This window comes from Triticum aestivum, chromosome 5D (genome assembly GCF_018294505.1).
Source record: "Triticum aestivum cultivar Chinese Spring chromosome 5D, IWGSC CS RefSeq v2.1, whole genome shotgun sequence".
Lineage (NCBI taxonomy): Eukaryota > Viridiplantae > Streptophyta > Magnoliopsida > Poales > Poaceae > Triticum > Triticum aestivum.
The window spans coordinates 176,504,587-176,526,967 of record NC_057808.1 but is presented as its reverse complement, the minus strand read 5'-3'; the positions used below and the strand labels follow the sequence as shown (position 1 = coordinate 176,526,967).

Sequence of the window (22,381 nt, the reverse complement as noted above, 5' to 3'; positions counted from 1 at the left end):
ATGTGTATCCTGTTTGAGCGTTGTTAAAGGTCAAGAGGTCCAGGCAGGTCAAGGCAATGGCCACCTTCGACTTTGGCAATGCAAACTCCCTCTCGGTGGCCCTCTCCACAACATCATCCAACATATTGACATTTAGCTGACTGAAAGGAACTATAGCAAGGAAAGGGGAAATGTATCATCAGATAATTCTTTGGGCCAAATAGCAGAATCTTACTTAATTCATGAAATTACACTGCTAGGTGCTTGCAGAAGAAACAATGGCACGAGGAAAGATTCGTGTATGCATGTGCCTTTAGCAAGCAATAGCAAGAGGCAAAAGAATAATAATAAATAAATGCTCAAATAATAATCTTTGATAGGGGGGGCGTTACACTGTATTTCAGAATAATCCATTCATTTTATGATAAAACCAAATATGCAGCAGAATAAAAAATTATACAAGGTGAGTAGTAGTAGATGAGTTTTTGAAGAATGGATCACTTTCCTACCACAAGGACTGCCCAAAAACAGTGCTAAAATATTATAAAGCATCTCATCAAGCATTCCTGCTCAGGTCCTAGGTATTGTATAATCCCTTCTTGCCATGTATGTATTCCTATACACATACAGCCTAAAATGCGGTAGTTAACAAAAGTCAAGACACTATAAAAATATATTAAAAAAACTTCATCAGAATAGTCTCGGTATTCAATTGCTATCTTCTGATGACATCTGGGTCATTGTATTTTGAAATCGCAAACTGACAATAATTAACTGCAAAAATTGCCCGTTCATACATCTCCATCTGTCCATATTCACAAGGATTTCGCTGTCATAACTGTAGAGTATTTACTATTTACAGTGATTAGGCACACACACACACCCTAAAATCAAACACAAGGATCAACAAAAACACCTTATCTTCTTTTACTTCCATCACATTCCATTTCTTTTGACAAAAGCTAGCGAGTTCTTGCAGTTTCAATAACAAGCAGGTAGCTGAAACTCACATCAAACTAATGTTCCAACTATACAAATAAAAAACTAAAAATGAAAAATGGAGATGCGTATGCTTGTTCAAATAAAAAAAAGTCACATAAACTAAATTTTCCTAATAAAACCTCCTTGGATAGCTTATTCTAATTAAAATGTTTAATATCAAGTGAGCAACATGTTCCAGAATAATGATAATTAAATGAAAGCAATTGGCTAGTTAATAATCCCTCTGTAAAGAAATATAAGAGCATTTAGATCACTACTTTAGTATTCTAAACGCTCCTATATTTCCTTACAGAGGATGTACATACAGTTGCAGGAAGGTAAGTGTGCATATACAGGACAAAAGCAGAAAATGTTCAACGCCAGGGCTATGAGATTAACATACCAGCTCTATCAACTGTTATTTCTAATTCAGTAAATTTGGTACAAAGCTTTTATAAAGCAGCCCTTAGAACCTCAAGCTTCTGAAAAATGTAACTATAACAGAAGAAATGAGATGTGTTATGTACTGCAGACTGTACTACCAAGCAAGCAAAGAAAAGAGAGTTTGAAATTCAGATCATTTCAGTACCTTATTCAGCATGCATAATAAACCTTATTCAGCTTGGTACTCACAAATACATTGATTTTGAAAGAGCAAACATTTCCTGCATCGAACTTGAATTTCTTTAAGATGTGATTGGGAACACTTGCTAGTGTCCAACATAGCCTATGTCAAGTCTGCACAAGACACCTAGCCAGACATCCAACTTGAATTGGCAGAATCAGCCTTTTCTCATCTGATGGGTTGTAGTTTATTCAGTTTTTTTTCTTTCAAAATGGCATCGCTCAGTACAAATTTACGTAGGCACGCAGGCGAAGCCGTTTGAAGCTACAGCCAACATCAGCAAGAATTCAAGCGAAAGGCACCGGGGTAATAGGAAATGATCATATGACGAAGAATTAAACATAAAAGAAAATATTTTTGGAGAAGGAAGAACATGTCAGGAGGATCTGATGAACCTGCTACGCATACTCATATGGACTTACGGTTCCGGTGAAGTGGAGCTGAGGGAAGAGGGGATCACGAGCAGCGGCGGGATGGTCGGCGCTGGAGCTCATGGCGAAGTGGACCTGTGGCGCGGCGGCGGGGGAAGGGGTCGTTGGCGCGCAGGGCAGCGGCTGGATCTGGGCGTGATGGCCACGGCTAGAGCTGGGGCGGCGGCCGCGGCGGGAGGTGGCGGGGGCAGCCACGACGGGCGGTGGCGGTCGCGGTGCGGAGACGGGTTAGCGTTTGAGGGAGAAAGATGGGGGAGGGGATCGGCGGCGGCTGCGAGGGCGAGGGCAACGGCGAGGGGATCTGGTGTGGTGTCGCTCGAGGGCACCTGGAGGCTTCGCCCGTCGCTCGCTCGTTCGCACGTTGCCAGTCCAAGACGGGTTTTTTTCCGCTGGTTTTCTTTCGTTGGTTTATTTTCGTCCATTTTTTTGGCGTGGAGGGGAGTACCTGGAGACATCGCTCCCTCGTAACATTGGTTGGTTCGATTTTTTTGGCGTGGAGGGAACTACGTGGGAGGTGGGAGGGAGGACGAAAATAAACCGTGATAGGAAGGACGAAAATAAAACCCGGAACGCGGACTACCAACTGAGACATTAGGAGTAGAGATTGATGCATCGTGCGCGGGGGCTACCATGCCGCTTCCCGTCATGGCGTCCTATGCGGCGCCCCACAAACCCTACCCCCTGAATCCCCGATCCACACCCGTTGCTCCCCTTCCTCCGCCCTCCATCCTTGGTGACAGAGCCGCCACACCATTCCCTTATCTCTCGTTCGTCAACCCAGCCAACACCTCCATCCCACCTTCGTCGTCATCACGACCGACCACCTCCTGTCGCTTAGGGTCCATGACGGCGGCCGGGTCGGGCCGGGGTAGAACCGCAGGAGGCCAAGAAGGGTAGGGCGTCTGCGAGCAGAAACAGCAGGGTTTGAAGGCGCCAACTGATAAAGAATGTACCTTTCACTTTCTTATAGTCTGTTGGTGGCGCTGCCAGTTTGGTTTTCCTTTAAAACAACAAATAGCTTTACATGTTGCTGTATTTGCATATTTAGCACCATCTCTTTCCATAAATATTGAGATGGTTCAGGGTCAAAAGCAATGAAAGAGTATTTCAATTTTGATTTCCATCTTTATACAGAATTATACCAGTGGCTGTCCTATTACTATCCCGCTTAGGATTACCTATATCTCTTGTCGGCTCTTACGGTCTTATGTTCTATGGTCTTTTTTCCTTGAGCACCTTTTGTCTCTCCTACATGAGAAGGAGTTTGGAGAGTCTTATGCGAGCAGGACTAGGACAATTAATCAACCACACAAGAACTTGGATTGATGATATATAGTATAGTATGGTTACTCTCAGCCTGGCCTGCCATGTTTTATGTGTGTACTTTCAATTTGGCTGCAATGGGAATCTGTACTACCAAATTAAAATGTGTATCTATATCTCATTATAGACAACAAGCCACCATTTTTATACTAAAGGGGGATCAATTTGTTGCCACTTGTGTTTGCACATGACAAAACCAACTAAACCATTGATGTTTTTTTCAATGTGTACATGGATTCAGTGGGCCTCTGCGCCATTTGGCGCAACAGCTCACACACACCATTGTTCGTTGGCTGGGCTAGGTAGCAATGGGCCTTTCAAATACCTATGCCTCTGTATGCACAACACAAAGAGGTTTTTCTTTTCATGCACATGGAAAATAAAAGTTTGGTTCAAACACCGCTAAAAAAATACATCCTTAACCGGTCTACACATCTTATACAAATATGTATTTTTTTCAAACTTGGATTTCTCATGGTAATAACCATATTTTCAACTAAAACAATGCTTCCTTAGCTGGTTTGTACATGTTATACAAATGTTTTTCTTTCAAACTAGGATTTCGTAGTGTGATAAACATATTTTCAATATAACATGGATTCACACATGGGCTTTCTACTACCAATATCAAATATGCCCTTGAAAAATAAAACCATTTTCATCGACAACATGGTTTTAGCAGGTCTCTGCGCCATTTGGCGCAACGGGTCAACTAGTTTAGTAATGATTCCACTATCTTGAAAGAGGTTTCAATCGATTATGATGAGAACAAAGTTGCTACTTATGATGACTAGTTGAATGCCCGTGCGTTGCCACGGAAATACGAAATATGATGTGAACAGATGTAACGCCCTGAGACCGACGCTCCAGACGGCTTCCATGTGTTTCGTTTGTTTGTTGCATTCATTATCGCATCATTCGCATTGCATCGGCACTCCGTTGCCGTCATGTTTTCAAAACTTGCATCCGCTCGTAGTTGCCACGCTTCCCCCTTTTTTTCGTTGACCGTTCCGAGTCCCATCGGGTTTTTGCTTCCCTCTTGTCTGTGACCGCCTTAGCCCCCCTTTTGCGTGCGTGTCCGAAACTTCCCCGAACTCAACCCAGACAGTTGTCACCGTTGGGTCCGGATCATCTCCAAGTATCCCTAAAATATCTTCGTTTTATTTATTGGACTTCCTAACCTATTTATTTTGGTCTGTCCGATTACAAATGAAGGGACGAGATAACCCTACCCACACCCACCTACTATAAATAGCAGTGCAATCATCAGACAAATCCCTAATTTCTAGGGATCCTCCTCCCCGCCGCCAGCCTCTGGTTCCCTCGGGATCCATCCCGAGCCAACCGCGCCAGCCCAGCGAGCCCCTCCTGCTACCTCTCCACAATGCTGGGCAAGGCCCGTGGTGAGAACAGATCCGGCCCGACACGTTTTCCCCAGTTCTGGACGATTTTCCTAATTATCCAGAGACTGCTGTTTTACAAAAAAGTCCCTCTAGATCATGCATTTAATAACTCACAAATGGTGCATCGGATTAAAATGATTTATATATGAAAAGTGCTTAGAATTTCATCTAGTTTCATAATATGCCACTTTCATCCATGTTTTAAATGTTTAAATTGCTGTTTGATTAAATTTGCTCACATGCCACGCTAAAATGATTTATTTCATAACTAATTAACCGTAGCTCCAAATTTAATAAACTTTATATGTAAATGGGGTGGAAAAATTCCTAGTTTAATATGGTGCACTTTATTTTGATGGTTAACAACATTAAAATTGTGTTTAGGGCAGAACAGTACCAAATCTAAAATATGCACATGAGGATTTTCCGGAATTGTTGTTTGTTGTTCCGGCCTCATTTAAACTTGCCTAAATAGTTAGTTTATTTATGCTTCACCCTCTTGCCATGTTTAACAACATTTAACTTTGTTGGGTACATAAACGAGAGCGAACTAAATAATTGATGTGGTGTTTCGTCAATATGCAACTCGTTGCATATTGAGCTCCACTTAATTTGTTGTATTGTTTGTTGCATTTTGCCATGCCTCATTAAATCGGACATGCATCATACTTGTTTGTGCATCATGCCATGTGTATGTGATGGTTGTTTACCATGTTGCTTGCTTCTTTCCGGTTTGCTTGTCTCGTTAGCTTCGGTTTCGTTTCGGAGTGTGAGGATTCGTTCGACTACGTCCGCTTGTCTTCTTCATGGACTCGTTCTTCTTCCTAGCAGGAGTTCAGGCAAGATCACCATTATCCTCGATATCACTTCTATCTTTGCTTTGCTAGTTGTTCGTTCTATCGCTATGCTTGCGCTACCTACCACTTGTTTATCAAGCCTCCCAAATTGCCATGTCAGCCTCTAACCTTTTCACCCTTCCTAGCAAACCGTTGTTTGGCTATGTTACCGCTTTTGCTCAGCCCCTCTTATAGCGTTGCTAGTTGCAGGTGAAGATGAAGTTTGTTCCATATTGGAACATGGATATCATGAACTTTGTTGGGATATCACAATATATCTTATTTTAATTAATGCATCTATATACTTGGTAAAGGGTGGAAGGCTCGGCCTTATGCCTGGTGTTTTGTTCCACTCTTGCCGCCCTAGTTTCCGTCATACCGGTGTTATGTTCCTTGATTTTGCGTTCCTTACGCGGTTGGGTGATTTATGGGACCCCCTTGACAGTTCGCTTTGAATAAAAGTCCTCCAGCAAGGCCCAACCTTGGTTTTAACATTTGCCACCTAAGCCTTTTTCCCTTGGGTTCTGCAGACTCAAGGGTCATCTTTATTTTAACCCCCCGGGCCAGTGCTCCTCCGAGTGTTGGTCCAAACTAGAGCCCTTTGCAGCGCCACCTCGGGGAAACTTGAGGCCTGGTTTTAGTTGTACGGACTGCTCATCCGGTGTGCCCCGAGAACGAGATATGTGCAGCTCCTATCGGGATTTTTCGGCACATTCGGGTGGTCTTGCTGGTCTTGTTTTACCATTGTCAAAATGTCTTGTAAACCGGGATTCCGAGACTGATCGGGTCTTCCCGGGAGAAGGAATATCCTTCGTTGACCGTGAGAGCTTATAATGGGCTAAGTTGGGACACCCCTGCAGGGTATTATCTTTCAAAAGCCGTGACCGTGGTTATGTGGCAGATGAGAATTTGTTAATGTCCGGTTGTAGAGAACTTGACACTCGACTTAATTAAAATACATCAACCGCGTGTGTAGCCGTGATGGTCTCTTTTCGGCGGAGTCCGGAAAGTGAACACGGTTCTTGTGTTATGGTTGTGCGTAAGTAGTTTCAGGATCACTTCTTGATCACTTCTAGCTTCACGACCGTTGCGTTGCTTCTCTTCTCGCTCTTATTTGCGTATGTTAGCCACCATATATGCTAGTGCTTGCTGCAGCTCCACCTCACTACCCTTTCCTACCTATAAGCTTAAATAGTCTTGATCTCGCGGGTGTGAGATTGTTGAGTCCTCGTGACTCACCAGTTACTTCCAACAGTTGCAGGTGTCGATGATACCAGTGCAGGTGACGCAACCGAGCTCAAGTGGGAGTTCCACGAGGAACGTGGTTGTTACTATGTTTCGTTTCCTGACGATCAGTAGTGGAGCCCAGTTGGGACGATCGGGGATCTAGCATTTGGGGTTATCTTCTTTTCTTTTGACTTTGATCGTAGTCGGCCTATGTGTACTCTGAATGATGTATGTTTAATTTAAGTATTGTGTGAAGTGGCGATTGTAAGCCAACTCTCTTTATCCCATTCTTATTCAATACATGGGATTGTGTGAAGATGACCATTCTTGCGACAAAACCTACAATGCGGTTATGCCTCTAAGTCATGCCTCGACACGTGGGAGATATAGCCGCATCGTGGGTGTTACAACAGATTACTTGACAGTGGACATCTTATATGAGTGCTTTTTATGGAGTACATTTCAACAACAGAACAATGCCAAAGTTAATTGGAAATCTATGAACATGGTCTTATTTTCTAGCCAACGCATTGTAGACTTTGATCAGATTTTTCATTTGTCGAAATTTTATTTGGAGAGAACATGATGAAAAATGTAAACAACAGAGCATGATGTGACGCATTGGTAGGGGACCAACCCCATGAAACTGCGAGCTTCAGATCCACCGTTTGTACATTGCCATCAGCTCTCACTTATTGGTCTTTGACACATAGTTTATAAAAAAAAGACACACGGTGTGACTAAGTTTTCAAGCTCCGCGCGGCAACCAGGGTTTCATCGAAAAAGCACCATTCAGCATCGACGGCTTGATCAAAGAAGAACCCTTCTGTGCTGCCTTAGACTTAAGTTTTATAATTTTTGGCTCTTCAATTTTCTGTTTATTTTCCTGAGATTCTTCGGTCAGTTCGAACTCTTGTTGGTAGGTTGTATAGAACTTGCTGAGTTTTTGATCTCTTTCAACAACATCACCTTCGGACTCTTGTTGGTAGGTTCTTTTTGATGGTCACTAATATCCATATCTATCATAGACACGTTCTGAAAAAGTGAAATATATATACAAATATGATGTAAATATAGTACCATCATTTATTCTTTTTCTTTGCGGGGAGTACTATCATATATTCATATAAAACATGCAAACTAAAAAGGTTGAAAAGACAGACATCTAGAATATGCAAAACGAGATTTGTTCTAGTCTAGCCAAGATATTTGGTAGCCCCGACAGACCGTCCAAATACCTCAGTTCTTATGCTATAATGTATAGAGAATGGCGTTTTGGCTCTCGGCCTCCATGGAGGCCTTTAAAAAAACAAAATTCAAAAATTTCAGTTCTGAACTTTTTCGTACAAGTAAACAATGATGTGAGGCGTATGTGTGTAAAATTTAAGGATGAAATACGTTGAAATGCGACCTGTACAAAAAAGAACAAATTCATGATCTGGGAGGATGAATCGTATCATGTGTTAAAAAATCACAAATTTGTACTCCATCCGTCTGGAAATACTTTTCATCAAAATGAATAAAAAGGGATGTATCTAGATGTATTTTAGTTCTAGATACATCTCTTTTTATCCATTTTGATGACAAGTATTTTCGCATGGAGGGATATTTTTTGCATAGGCCACGTTTGAACGTATTTGTCTTCAAAATTTACACGCTTGTGCACTATGCCTTCATCTATTTCTATATTTTTTCAGAATTTGTTTGAATGTAAAAATATGATTTTTCAAGAATTTTGAATTTTGCATCTCCATGGAGCTCGGCCTCCACAAGCAATTTCGCGTAATATACACTAATATAAATAAAAAAATTATAGAGCCGTGGGGCAAAAAACAATTCTGCTACAGCCAGCACTGTCAGTCTCTTTCTCCTCGCTGCTGACCCCTTTCCCATTCCACCCATGACCCACCCTGCTCCCTGTGCAGCCGCCGGCGCATCATGGCGCACGGCACCCATCCCGGCCCAACCTCCCACCCCACGCCTCCGAACCGTCCCTGCAGCCTACCTGCGCCGTCGCGAGCCTCCCACACCGCGCCCCCATCACTCCCAGCTGTCCGGCGAGATCTCGGGGGCAGGCAGACGCGCACGCAGTCTGGGCGGGGGCATCCACCGCGCGGCGCTCCCTGCCCCGCGCCCCCGCCGCGATGAAGCCACGCCGGTCCGAATCATCAGGTGGTAACGCGCGGCGACTGGCGCGCGCCGTGCAGCGCGAGGTGGGCTCGATCTGCATCCACCGGCAGGATCGGGCTCCTCATTTTGGAGACCCTGCCGCAAACTGTGCTCGGCCGGATGGGCGGAGATCGATGAGGAGTAGATTCCGTGGTGCAGCACGATGCCGACGGCTTCTCTTCGCCACCGAGCTCTGCTCCCCTCCCTATGCGTCAGGATCAGGGTGCCCACGGATCTTACCTTGTCACGGTCGGCTCTCGTCTCTCCCTCCGCGTCCTGCATTGGTAGCTCTGTTGGATTGGCACCGCCGGTGAAATTCGATCTTAGAGGTAAACAAAAATCTGGAGGTAGATTGAATCTATCTTATATATACACAGTTTGAAGGATAGCTAGATGAGTAGTAATTGGTATACGGTTGTGATTAAGTTGTTTATTCTGTGAGATGAGGATAAAACCTTTCTTGGGTTGTCTGGATACGGAGTTTTTGCCAGTTCTGTTTCCCATAAACTCGTTTAAAGGTCTAACCACCTGAAATGAGTTAGCGTACCAAAAAATAGTTTTTTTAGGGGCAGAAATAACTAAAACTTCGTTTTAGTACAACAGGAAAAGTGGGTCTTAATAGTTTTTCTATAAACGATTTTAGCTGTCCCTATTGAAAAAGGCATGGCTTGAAACTTCAAAAAAAGAAAAAAAAAGTCTGGTCAAGGAGGCTTAGCTTCCTCTTCCTGGAGAGTTGACCTTCCAATCCTGAGCAAATTCTAATTGTACACACACACAATGCATTTCAACAAAGCAAAACACAATGGGGGAATCATAAAGATTTATGCAAGGTAACCTGACATAAAAGTCAGCACTGTCCAATGGTCACATTCATACTGATGTACCAATTGTAAAAAACGAACGCAAAGCTTGGTCTGCATCTTTTTGCAAATGAGCTCAGCATAACGCGCTATTGTGGTATTGGCCAAAGCTTCCATTCCGAGGTCCTTGCCATTTTGCAGGTTAGCGATGTTTGTATTCAGGGTCTAATATGACTCATTCTCCAGTCACCACAATGCTCTTTCTGAATAGCTTAAGGGTTGATGTTTCTAATCCTGTACTTGGCACTTTGGAATCACCATCTGCAACGAATTTTGAGGCCTGAATTTAAGGACACATGCGTGCTAAATCTAATCACAAAGCTACAGAAAAAGAGCAGATGAACAAATTATGTTCCTTTTGTTCATATCGAGGTTTCTATTGTCTTGAAAGACTCATCCTTTAATAGTAGAGACATGAGGAGCTCACTGATGGCAAACTCAGCTCGAATTTGGGTTCTTCATAAATTATCAGATACATAGTTCCTTATCCATGTATTTCCAACGAGAGATTCTATGGAACTGAAGTTTAAGTCGGTTTTTTAATTGTTATGATATTAGATGCCTCAGGTTTTTACCATATTAAAAAGCGTATGCCTTAGAAAGAAACGACACCTTAGTATTTTTGTTCTTCTGTAGCAAGTCACTGTCCAAGCATCTTCATCCTTAATCTGTTTGCAATTTCACACTGTCTCTTGTTATTTCCAGCTTAAACAGGTGCATATTCTACCAAGTATAGAACGGGGAGATGTCGCGAAAGGAATATTCATGGTTTCTGAAGACTGATTATGCTCACAAACTCAGGTTAGTGTGCATTAAGATCTACAATAGTTATGTGCTGTAATGCAGAATTGAACATACTTTACCTTGAGTTGTTATAATTTGATCCGGCGACTTCATGTGCTAAGGACTTCCTTGTAGACTATGTTCTTCATGGTCGTTAATAAGGGTTCAAATCTTTTTCGCTTCTTTGAAATCTTGCTTTGTTCCTTGCCCTTGCCCTTACCCTTGCCTTTACCCTTGCCGTTGTCCTTGATGGCGAGAATCTTAATGTTCCTCTTCGCGGTGGCTCTAGACAATGCAACGTAGAGCTGACCGTGAGAGAAAATCGGGTCTGGTAGGTACACCCCGACAATCGCTGGGTTGTGATCTCGGTGTCCTCTCATATTCAACAACTGATAAGATTAGTGAAGGGTAAGTTATGAAAGCTTATTGAATACCTTATGTGCATACATGTGATTGACATATACATACCTCTTTTCCCTTTGTCATAGAGATGCCTTCTGTCCTGTGACATCTTTGTGTTCTATAAAAGCTTTAAGTTCTTAACTAAACCTGCATTTTTTGCATGAAAAAAATGATATGATATTTGTAACTGTATTGTACTGTAATTAAGAGGACTTTAGCAATATTCTTTATGGAACAGGGGTCTTCAATATGAACTTAAGTCTGGGAACTGAATAGATGTCTATAATATGAAATTGGGTGAAAAGCATGTCAATCTCACGTCATCAATTCTTAGATTTTTTAACTTTGTTACATTTGCTTTCATTCATTTGCATAGAGTGGCCTTGCTGCAAAGACAAGATTGAGATGACATGTCACACCCGTCCACATTAGCACACATTATACATTTGTTTCATGTATTTAATTCCCGGAAGTTGATGAGCCTAATGAAGCACCTTCACAATTTGGTAGCTGGTACATAGCTTAAAATCCTGCATGCTTTGTTCAATGTACTTGGAGTAGAACTTAAAGATGCAATCTGAGTACTACTATATTTTTGAGGTCGCATCATGAAGTTCTGAACAGGAGTTTAGTATCTTTCTGATGTAAAAAAACTTTGCTGAAACAATTGAGGATGACAAACCTAGGGCATGGTGGGCACCGTTGAACATAACAAAGGTGGATCTCAGTCCTTTTGCCATCGGAGAGGCAGAAGACGGTAGGTGAAGAACTGTGAAGATGATGGCAGGAGGATGTAGCGGCGACATCAGGAGATAGACGCAGCAACAGCCGTCGAGTGCAGGTTCTGGTTCAGGGGCGTCGAGGTTGCGGTTCAGCATGCGAGGAGATCAGAGGTTGATGGCAGCAGAGGCTGCGCTCGCACAGCTCGCATGAGAACGATGTGGTCGGACGGCGAGTGAACCGGCGATTCTCTCCTTGGCGTAGTGCGTCCGTGGGTCGATGGAGCTCGTACGCGAGGAAGAACTGGCATTTCTCTCCCCGGGGATGTGCGTTCGTGGGTCGATGGAGGTCGCAGGTGGTTTGATTTTTGGCCGATGGACCTCGTTCGTGGGTTGAGCTGAACTGTTTTTTTTGTTGGCCGGTTTGTTGATCGATGAACCTCGTTCGTGGGTTGAGGACTTCGTTCGTGGGTTGAGCCGAATTGTTTTTTTTGGCTGTGGATCTTGTACGTGGGCTGAGTTGGCCTTTGATTTTTGGGATACTACACGCGTGGCCCATCGCATGATGGTTGTCGTACGAGGGGTGGGGGATCGAACGATGTCGAACCATCACGACGTTCGATCCCCCTTTAATAGTAGAGATTATTGTGATGACACTTATGCTATAAAAAGTAGTGATGATTATATTTATAAAACTTGTCATGATTATGATTACCCTTTTTTCTGAACATTACTTATTTAATGTGGAAACAATTTATAGTATTCGAGTCTCTTATGATACTCCCACTATTCCGAATGAGAAGAAATTTGCTTATGTGGAGAGTAATAAAAATTCTATGCTTGTAGATCATGGAAAGAATGCTTTATGTGATGGTTATATTGTTGAATTCATTCATGATGCTGCTGAAAATTATTATGAGGGAGGAATATATACTTGTAGAAATTGCAATAATATCAAGGTTCCTCTCTATGTGCTTATAGTTTTTGAAGTTATGCTTGTTTTGCCTTCCTATGCTAGTTGATTTTTGTTCCCATAAATTGTTTGCTCACAAAATCCCTATGCATAGGAAGTGGGTTAGACTTAAATTTGCTAGTCATATTTTTCATGATGCTCTCTTTATGTTTTAATTCTTATCTTTTATGTGAGCATCATTGAAATCATCATGCCTAGCTAGGGGCGTTAAACGTTACTGCTTGTTGGGAGGCAACCCAACTTTATTTTAGTTTCTTGCTTTTTGGTTCTGGTTAGGAATAAATAATCTATCTAGCCTCTGGTTAGCTGTGGTTTTATGTTTTAATTAGTGTTTGTGCCAAGTTAAACCTATAGGATCTTCTTGGATAATAGTTATTTGATCTTGCTGAAAATGAAGGAAATATGCCCTAGAGGCAATAATAAAGTATTATTTATTTCCTTATATCATGATAAATGTTTATTATTCATGCTAGAATTGTATTAACCGGAAACATAATACATGTGTGAATACATAGACAAACAGAGTGTCACTAGTATGCCTCTACTTGACTAGCTCGTTAATCAAAGATGGTTATGTTTCCTAGCCATAAACATGAGTTGTCATTTGATTAACGGGATCACCTCATTAGGAGAATGACGTGATTGACTTGACCCATTCAGTTAGCTTAGCACTCGATCGTTTAGTATGTTGCTATTGCTTTCTTCATGACTTATACATGTTCCTATGACTATGAGATTATGCAACTCCCGTTTACCGGAGGAACACTTTGTGTGCTACCAAACGTCACAACGTAACTGGGTGATTATAAAGGTGCTCTACAGGTGTCTCCAAAGGTACTTGTTGGGTTGACGTATTTCGAGATTAGGTTTTGTCACTCCGATTGTCGGAGAGGTATCTCTGGGCCCACTCAGTAATACACATCACTATAAGCCTTGCAAGCATTGTGACTAATGAGTTAGTTGCGGGATGATGTATTACAGAACGAGTAAAGAGACTTGCCGGTAACGAGATTGAACTAGGTATCGAGATACCGACGCTCGAATCTCGGGCAAGTAACATACCGATGACAAAGGGAACAACGTATGTTGTTATGCGGTCTGACCGATAAAGATCTTCGTAGAATATGTGGGAACCAATATGAGCATCCAGGTTCCGCTATTGGTTATTGACCGGAGAGGTGTCTCGGTCATGTCTACATAGTTCTCGAACCCGTAGGGTCCGCACGCTTAAAGTTACGATGACAGTTATATTATGAGTTTATATGTTTTGATGTACCGAAGGTTGTTCGGAGTCCCGGATGTGATCACGGACATGAAGAGGAGTCTCGAAATGGTCGAGACATAAAGATTGATATATTGGAAGCCTATGTTTGGACATCGAAAGTGTTCCGGGTGAAATCGGGATTTTTCCGGAGTACCGGGAGGTTACCGGAACCCCCCGGTAACTTAATGGGCCTTAGTGGGCCTAGGTGGAAGAGAGGAGAGGAGGCTAGGGCAGGGCCGCGCCCCCCTTCCCCCCCAGTCCGAATAGGACAAGGAGAGGGGGGGCGGCGCCCCCCTTCCTTCCTCCCCTCCACCTCTTCCCCCCTTCCACTCCTAGTCCAACATGGAAAGGGGGGAGTCCTACTCTCGGTAGGAGTAGGACTCCTCCTGGCGCGCCTCTACCTCCTAGGCCGGCGGCCTCCCCCTTGCTCCTTTATATACGGGGCAGGGGGGCACCTCTAGACACACAATTGATCTACGATCTTTTAGCCGTGTGCGGTGCCCCCCTCCACCATATTACACCTCGATAATATCGTAGCGGAGCTTAGGCGAAGCCCTACGTCGGTAGAACATCATCATCGTCACCACGCCGTCGTGTTGACGAAACTCTCCCTCAACACTCGGCTGGATCGGAGTTCGAGGGACGTCATCGAGCTGAACGTGTGCTGAACTCGGAGGTGCCGTGCGTTCGGTACTTGATCGGTCGGATCGTGAAGACGTACGACTACATCAACCGCGTTGTGTTAACGCTTTCGCTTTCGGTCTACGAGGGTACGTGGACAACACTTTCCCCTCTCGTTGCTATGCATCACCATGATCTTGCGTGTGCGTAGGAAGTTTTTGAAATTACTACGTTCCCCAACAGTGGCATCCGAGCCAGGTTTTATGCGTTGATGTTATGCACGAGTAGAACACAAATGAGTTGTGGGCGATATAAGTCATACTGCTTACCAGCATGTCATACTTTGGTTCGGCGGTATTGTGAGATGAAGCGGCCCGGACCGACATTACGCGTACGCTTACGCGAGACTGGTTTCACCGTTGCGAGCACTCGTTGCTTAAAGGTGACTGGCGGGTGTCTGTCTCTCTCACTTTAGGTGAACCAAGTGTGGCTACGCCTGGTCCTTGCGAAGGTTAAAACAACACCAACTTGACAAACTATCGTTGTGGTTTTGATGCGTAGGTAAGAATGGTTCTTGCTAAGCCCGTAGCAGCCACGTAAAACTTGCAACAACAAAGTAGAGGACGTCTAACTTGTTTTTGCAGGGCATGTTGTGATGTGATATGGTCAAGACATGATGCTATATTTTATTTTATGAGATGATCATGTTCTGTAACCGAGTTATCGGCAACTGGCAGGAGCCATATGGTTGTCGCTTTATTGTATGAAATGCAATCGCCATGTAATTGTTTTACTTTATCACTAAGCGGTAGCGATAGTCGTAAAAGCAATAGTTGGCGAGACGACAACGATGCTACGATGGAGATCAAGGTGTCGCGCCGGTGACGATGGTGATCATGACGGTGCTTCGGAGATGGAGATCACAAGCATAAGATGATGATGGCCATATCATATCACTTATATTGATTGCATGTGATGTTAATCTTTTATGCATCTTATCTTGCTTTGATTGACGGTAGCATTATAAGATGATCTCTCACTAAAATTTCAAGATAAAAGTGTTCTCCCTGAGTATGCACCGTTGCGAAAGTTCTTCGTGCTGAGACACCACGTGATGATCGGGTGTGATAGGCTCTACGTTCAAATACAACAGGTGCAAAACAGTTGCACACGCGGAATACTCAGGTTAAACTTGATGAGCCTAGCATATGCAGATATGGCCTCGGAACACTGAGACCGAAAGGTCGAGCGTGAATCATATAGTAGATATGATCAACATAGTGATGTTCACCGTTGAAACTACTCCATCTCACGTGATGATCGGACATGGTTTGGTTGATATGGATCACGTGATCACTTAGAGGATTAGAGGGATGTCTATCTAAGTGGGAGTTCTTAAGTAATATGATTAATTGAACTTAAATTTATCATGAACTTAGTCCTGATAGTATTTTGCAAATTATGTTGTAGATCAATAGCTCGCGTTGTTGCTTCCCTGTGTTTATTTCTGATATGTTCCTAGAGAAAAATTATGTTGAAAGATGTTAGTAGCAATGATGTGGATTGGATCCATGATCTGAGGATTATCCTCATTGCTGCACAGAAAAATTATGTCCTTGATGCACCGCTAGGTGACAGACCTATTGCAGGAGCAGATGCAGACGTTATGAACGTTTGGCTAGCTCAATATGATGACTACTTGATAGTTTAGTGCACCATGCTTAACGGCTTAGAATCGGGACATCAAAGACATTTTGAACGTCATGGACCATATGAGATGTTCCAGGAGTTGAAGTTAATATTTCAAGCAAATACCCGAGTTGAGAGATATGAAGTCTCCAACAAGTTCTATGGCTAAAAGATGGAGGAGAATAGCTCAAGCAGTGAGCATGTGCTCAGACTGTCTGGGTACTACAATCGCTTGAATCAAGTGGGAGTTAATCTTTCAGATAAAATAGTGATTGACAGAATTCTCTAATCACCATCACCAAGTTAGTAGAACTTCGTGATGAACTATAGTATGTAAGGGATGACGAAAGTAATTCCCGAGCTTTTCGCGATGCTGAAATCGACGAAGGTAGAAATCACGAAAGAGCATCAAGTGTTGATGGTTAACAAGACCACTAGTTTCAAGAAAAGGGCAAAGGGATAGAAGGGGAACTTCAAAAAGAACGGCAAGCAAGTTGCTACTCAAGTGAAGAAGCCCAAGTCTGTACCTAAGCCTGAGACTAAGTGCTTCTACTGCAAAGGGACTGGTCACTGGAAGCGGAACTACCCCAACTATTTGGTGGATAAGAAGTATGGCAAAGTGAACAAAGGTATATTGGATATACATGTTATTGATGTGTACTTTACTAGTGTTTATAGCAAACCCCTCGGTATTTGATACTGGTTCAGTTGCTAAGAGTAGTAACTCGAAACGGGAGTTGCAGAATAAACAGAGACTAGTAAAAGGCGAGGTGACGATGTGTGTTGGAAGTAGTTCCAAGATTGATATTATCATCATCGCACACTCCCTATACTTTCGGGATTAGTGTTGAAACTAAATAAGTGTTATTTGGTGTTTGCGTTGAGCATGAATATGATTTGATCATGTTTGTTGCAATACGTTTATTCATTTAAATTAGAGAATAATTGTTGTTCTGTTTACATGAATAAAACCTTCTATGGTCATACACCCAATAAAATGGTTTGTTGGATCTCGATCGTAGTGATACACATATTCATAATAATGAAGCCAAAAGATGCAAAGTTAATAATGATAGTGCAACTTATTTGTGGCATTGCCGTTTAGGTCATATTGGTGTAAAGCGCATGAAGAAACTCCATACTGATGGGATTTTGGAATCACTTGATTATGGATCACTTGATGCTTGCGAACCGTGCCTCATGGGCAAGATGACTAAAACGCCATTCTCCGGAACTATGGAGAGAGCAACAGATTTGTTGAAAATCATACATACAGATGTATGTGGTCCGATGAATATTGAGGCTCGTAGCAGGTATCATTATTTTCTGACCTTCATAGATGATTTGAGCAGATATGGGTATATGTACTTAATGAAACAGAAGTCTGAAACATTTGAAAAGTTCATATAATTTCAGAGTGAAGTGGAAAATCATCGTAACAAGAAAATAAAGTTTGTACGATCTGATCGTGGAGAAGAGTATTTGAGTTACGAGTTTGGCCTTCAGTTAAAACAATGTGAAATAGTTTCACTACTCACGCCACCTGGAACACCACAGTGTAATGGTGTGTCCGAACATCATAACCGTACTTTATTAGATATGGTGCGATATATGATGTCTCTTACCGATCTACCACTATCGTTTTGGGGTTATGCATTAGAGACAGCTGCATTCACGTTAAATAGGGTACCATCTAAATCCGTTGAGACGACATCTTATGAACTGTGGTTTGGCAAGAAACCAAAGTTGTCGTTTCTTAAAGTTTGGGGTTGCGATGCTTATGTGAAAAGGTTTCATCCTGATAAGCTCAAACCCAAATCGGAGAAATGCGTCTTCATAGGATACCCAAAGGAGACAGTTGGGAACACCTTCTATCACAGATCCGAAGGCAAGACATTCGTTGCTAAGAATGGATCCTTTTTAGAGAAGGAGTTTCTCTCGAAAGAAGTGAGTGGGAGGAAAGTAGAACTTGATGAGGTAACTGTACCTGCTCCCTTATTGGAAAGTAGTTTGTCACAGAAATCTGTTCCTGTGACTCCTACACCAATTAGTGAGGAAGTTAATGATGATGATCATGTAACTTCAGATCAAGTTACTACCAAACCTCGTAGGTAAACCAGAGTAAGATCCGCACCAGAGTGGTACGGTAATCCTGTTCTGGAGGTTATGTTACTAGACCATAACGAACCTACGAACTATGAAGAAGCGATGGTGAGCCCAGATTCCGCAAAATGGCTTGAGGTCATGAAATCTGAGATGGGATCCATGTATGAGAACAAAGTATGGACTTTGATTGACTTGCCCAATGATCGGCAAGCCATAAAAAATAAATGGATCTTCAAGAGGAAGACGGACGCTGATAGTAGTGTTACTATCTACAAAGCTAGACTTGTCGGAAAAAGGTTTTTTGACAAAGTTCAAAGTGTTGAATACGATGAGATTTTCTCACTCGCAGCGATGCTTAAGTCTGTCCAAATCATGCTAGCAATTGCCGCATTTTATGAAATCTGGCAAATGTATAAACAAAACTGCATTCCTTAATGGATTTATTAAAGAAGAGTTGTATATGATGCAACCAGGAGGTTTTGTCAATCCTAAAAGTGCTGACAAAATATGCAAGCTCCAGTGATCCATCTATGGACTGGTGCAAGCATCTCGGAGTTGGAATATACGCTATGATAAGTTGATCAAAGGATATAGTTTTATACAGACTTGCGGTGAAGCCTGTATTTACAAGAAAGTGAGTGGGAGCACTACAACATTTCTGATAAGTATATGTGAATGACATATTGTTGATCGGAAATAATGTAGAATTATTCTGCAAAGCATAAAGGAGTGTTTGAAAGGAGTTTTTTCAAAGAAAGACCTCGGTGAGGCTGCTTACATATTGAGCATCAAGATCTATAGAGATAGATCAAGACGCTTGATAAGTTTTTTCAATGAGTACATACCTTAACAAGTTTTTGAAGTGGTTCAAAATGGAACAGTCAAAGAAAGAGTTTCTTGCCTGTGTTACAAGGTGTGAAATTTGAGTAAGACTCAAAGCCCGATCACGGCAGAAGATAGAAAAAGAATGAAAGTCATTCCCCATGCCTCGGCCATAGGTTCTATAAAGTATGCCATGCTGTGTACTAGATCTATTGTATACCCTACACTGATTTTGGCAAGGGAGTACAATAGTGATCTAGGAGTAGATCACTGGACAGCGGTCAAAATTATCCTTAGTGTAATAAGGATATGTTTCTCGATTATGGAAGTGACAAAAGGTTCGTCGTAAAGGGTTACGTCGATGCAAGTTTTGACACTAATCTAGATGACTCTAAGTCTCGGTCTAGATACATATTGAAAGTGGGAGCAATTAGCTAGAGTAGCTCCGTGCAGAGCATTGTAGACATAGAAATTTGCAAAATACTTACGGATCTGAATGTGACAGACCCGTTGACTAAAATTATCTCACAAGCAAAACATGATCACACCTTAGTACTCTTTGGGTGTTAATCACATAGCGATGTGAACTACTCCCTCCGTTCCTAAATACTTGTCTTTCTAGGCATTTCAACAAGTGACTACATACGGAGTAAAATGAGTGAATCTACACTCTAAAATATGTCTACATACATCCGTATGTGATATTCATTTGAAATGCCTAGAAAAACAAGTATTTAGGAACAGAGGGAGTAGATTATTGACTCTAGTAAACCCTTTGGGTGTTGGTCACATGACGATGTGAACTATGGGTGTTAATCACATGGTGATGTGAACTATTGATATTAAATCACATGGCGATGTGAACTAGATTATTGACTCTGGTGCAAGTGACCCACCTGAAGGAAATATGCCCTAGAGGCAATAATAAAGTATTATTTATTTCCTTATATCATGATAAATGTTTATTATTCATGCTAGAATTGTATTAACCGGAAACATAATACATGTGTGAATACATAGACAAACAGAGTGTCACTAGTATGCCTCTACTTGACTAGCTCGTTAATCAAAGATGGTTATGTTTCCTAGCCATAGACATGAGTTGTCATTTGATTAACGGGATCACCTCATTAGGAGAATGACGTGATTGACTTGACCCATTCAGTTAGCTTAGCACTCGATCGTTTAGTATGTTGCTATTGCTTTCTTCATGACTTATACATGTTCCTATGACTATGAGACTATGCAACTCCCGTTTACCGGAGGAACACTTTGTGTGCTACCAAACGTCACAACGTAACTGGGTGATTATAAAGGTGCTCTACAGGTGTCTCCAAAGGTACTTGTTGGGTTGGCGTATTTTGAGATTAGGATTTGTCACTCCGATTGTCGGAGAGGTATCTCTGGGCCCACTCAGTAATACACATCACTATAAGCCTTGCAAGCATTGTGACTAATGAGTTAGTTGCGGGATGATGTATTACAGAACGAGTAAAGAGACTTGCCGGTAACGAGATTGAACTAGGTATCGAGATACCGACGATCGAATCTCGGGCAAGTAACATACCGATGACAAAGGGAACAACGTATGTTGTTATGCGGTCTGACCGATAAAGATCTTCGTAGAATATGTGGGAACCAATATGAGCATCCAGGTTCCGCTATTGGTTATTGACCGGAGAGGTGTCTCGGTCATGTCTACATAGTTCTCGAACCCGTAGGGTCCGCACGCTTAAAGTTACGATGACAGTTATATTATGAGTTTATATGTTTTGATGTACCGAAGGTTGTTCGGAGTCCCGGATGTGATCACGGACATGAAGAGGAGTCTCGAAATGGTCGAGACATAAAGATTGATATATTGGAAGCCTATGTTTGGACATCGGAAGTGTTCCGGGTGAAATCGGGATTTTTTCGGAGTACCGGGAGGTTACCGGAACCCCCCGGTAACTTAATGGGCCTTAGTGGGCCTAGGTGGAAGAGAGGAGAGGAGGCTAGGGCAGGGCCGCGCCCCCCTTCCCCCCCAGTCCGAATAGGACAAGGAGAGGGGGGGCGGCGCCCCCCTTCCTTCCTCCCCTCCACCTCTTCCCCCCTTCCACTCCTAGTCCAACATGGAAAGGGGGGGAGTCCTACTCCCGGTAGGAGTAGGACTCCTCCTGGCGCGCCTCTACCTCCTAGGCCGGCGGCCTCCCCCTTGCTCCTTTATATACGGGGGCAGGGGGGCACCTCTAGACACACAATTGATCTACGACCTTTTAGCTGTGTGCGGTGCCCCCCTCCACCATATTACACCTCGATAATATCGTAGCGGAGCTTAGGCGAAGCCCTGCGTCGGTAGAACATCATCATCGTCACCACGCCATCGTGCTGACAAAACTCTCCCTCAACACTCGGCCGGATCGGAGTTCGAGGGACGTCATCGAGCTGAACGTGTGCTGAACTCGGAGGTGCCGTGCGTTCGGTACTTGACCGGTCGGATCGTGAAGACGTACGACTACATCAACCGCGTTGTGTTAACGCTTCCGCTTTCGGTGTACGAGGGTACGTGGAAACACTCTCCCCTCTCGTTGCTATGCATCACCATGATCTTGCGTGTGCGTAGGAAATTTTTGAAATTACTACGTTCCCCAACAGAAAATTCCAGAAACTTTCTGTTCACAAAAACAATTGTTAAAAATTATCAGAAAGTGATATGATACTGATTCCAATTGCAGGAGATCAATAAACAAATTATTTAGGTCTTCCTATTTTGGTAGAAGTTTTAGAGTTCCAGAAGTTTGCTTTAGTTACAGATTACTACAGACTATTCTGTTTTTGATAGATTCTGTTTTTCGTGTGTTGTTTGCTTATTTTAATGAGTCTATGGTTAGTAAAAGAGTTTATAAACCATAGAGAAGTTGTAATACAGTAAGTTTAACACCAATATAAATAAAGAATGAGTTCAATACAGTACCTTGAAGTGGTGTTTTGTTTCTTTCGCTAACGGAGCTTACGAGTTTTCTGTTAAGTTTTGTGTTGTGAAGTTTTTGAGTTTTGGGTAAAGATTCGATGGACTATGGAATAAGGAGTGGCAGGAGCCTAAGCTTGGGGATGCCCAAGGCACCCCAAGGTAATATTCAAGGATAACCAAGAGCCTAAGCTTGGGGATGCCCCGGAAGGCATCCCCTC

General features: G+C 42.7%; 1 long non-coding RNA gene across 1 annotated transcript; it reads left to right on the top strand.

The window, feature by feature from the left end:
* Positions 1 to 8,651: 8,651 nt before the first annotated feature.
* On the top strand, positions 8,652 to 12,283 carry LOC123119994 (uncharacterized). Its single transcript, XR_006459207.1, has 2 exons — positions 8,652 to 9,303; positions 10,540 to 12,283. It is a non-coding gene; the product is annotated as an uncharacterized lncRNA (long non-coding RNA).
* Positions 12,284 to 22,381: the final 10,098 nt, after the last annotated feature.